A 2,063-nucleotide genomic window follows, 5' to 3' on the forward strand; every position below is an offset into this window, starting at 1 on the left:
GTGCAGTGCCACTGTGGCCACCAGACTTTCTGTGACAAAGCACAAGTAGGGTCACATTAAGTTTTGTTGTAGATATGTAGTTATTGTGTAAATATGGAAGGCATTATACATTGAAACCCAGCTGAAGACTATAAGTACTGTCATCTCAATTTTTAAAATAGACACTCATTGTTTAAAAATAATAAATAATAACTAGGAAGTATTGCTGAGTGAGTTACTCATACAGTTTATGGGAGTTTAAGTTGCTAAAAGATTTCTGGAAGGATACATTTTATGTCTTTTGTTTTTAATTTTTAAAAATGTTAATTCTCACATAATAATTATGGATGTTTATGGAATACAGTGTGATACTTCAGTACATGTGAAAAATGACTTACTATTAGATCGGGATAATTGGTGTACTAATCTTCTTAAATATGTATCACTTCCTTTTTTGGAGGGGGAGTGAGTGGTATATAGCTCAGTGGCAAATGCCCCTGCCTGGCAAGTACAAAGTCCTGAGTTCAATCCCTGGTACTGCCAAAAAAAATTCCAATCTTTTGGGGGGGAACATTTTGAAATCCTAATGAGTATTTTGAAATATACCACTAATATTGTACTGTACAAGAATGGTAAAAGTTCATATTCATACCTCTTTCTAGAATTAAAAATGTCACTTTCAACTTCTCTCCATTCAGCACATTAGCTGTTAGTTTGTTATGTACAAATTTAGTTTTGTTGAGGTGTAATTTTTATCTGCTTTGATGAAAATGTTTATCATGAAGAGATGTTTAGCTTTATCTGTGTTTATGTATCTACTGAGATTACTATATGGTATATTTTCTTTCATTCTGTTGATATGGGGCATCAGTTAATTGATCTGTGTCTGTCAAATCATCCTAGCTAGCATCCTGAAACTAAATCACAGTGCACAAGCTTTTTGACATGGTATTGATTTTAGTTTACCAGTATCTTACTGAGACTTTCTGCATTTATGCTTTCATCAGAGATAGAGGTCTGTAGTTTTCTTATTTTGGTGGTCTGGCAAAAAGGTAATGCTGGTCTCATAAATGAATTTGGAAGAATCTGATTCCTTTCAACTTTGGGGGGATAGTTTGAGAAGAATTATTTTTAGCCCATCCTTAAAAGTTTGGTAGAACTCATTAGTGAAGCCATAATATTCCCGAATTTGCATTTTAAACATATTACTAATTTTAATCAGAAAAAATAACAATGAAAGAGTTTCAAAACAGGTTAGTAGGACAGTTACAATAATTAATATATTGCATATTGTTGTCGTCATAGTGGTTGTTCAGAGGACAAGATGCAGACATGATATCTTGTCTAAACATTATTAGTACAGTGGCCGAGGAGATAGCTCAGTTGAGTAAGTGTTTGCGTGGCAAATGCATGGTCCTGAGTTTGATTCCTGATACAAAATAAAATCATTATTAGTACAAATCTTTCTTCTCATTGAATTAAGAGAAGTTAGCTTCATATCTATCCTATTTTGTATATACATATATAATACATATATTTTTAACTACAAAACGGTCTTTCATTTATATTCCCCTTTTCTGTTTTGTTTTGTCAGAGATGGGTGTTCCATTGCTGTTAGAGAAACTGTATTTGGAGAAGTCATTAAAGGACCTTTTCATACATGATGCCAGTTCAAATATTGTAGCTACTTGAATTCAGCAAAATAATCCACTACTATTATGGACTATTGGACTATATTGATTTTGTATTTAAATTATGCAGCTTGGGCTCATGGTGATCCTTCTGTTTTGAACCTCTCCAGTGCTGGGATTACAGGCTGAGCCACCATGCTTGAACTCCATGGGCAGCTCAGTGCTCACTGGGGCCTGGGCTGGCACAGCATGTGGTACCAGGGATCACAGTGCAGTCCCTGTGCTTGCCTAAGCAAGTGCTTCAGTTCCCTGAGCTATCTTGCCATCCCAGGTCACTTGTGTTTTATAGCTCAATCTCTTTAGGTTGTTTCTGGAAATTCATTAATTCCTACTACATTTTCCAATTTCTTTGTATATAAGTGTCCATAAGAGTCCTTATACATCTCTTCTTCT

The sequence above is a fragment of the Octodon degus genome, unplaced genomic scaffold (genome assembly GCF_000260255.1).
Source record: "Octodon degus isolate 3935 unplaced genomic scaffold, OctDeg1.0 scaffold00196, whole genome shotgun sequence".
Lineage (NCBI taxonomy): Eukaryota > Metazoa > Chordata > Mammalia > Rodentia > Octodontidae > Octodon > Octodon degus.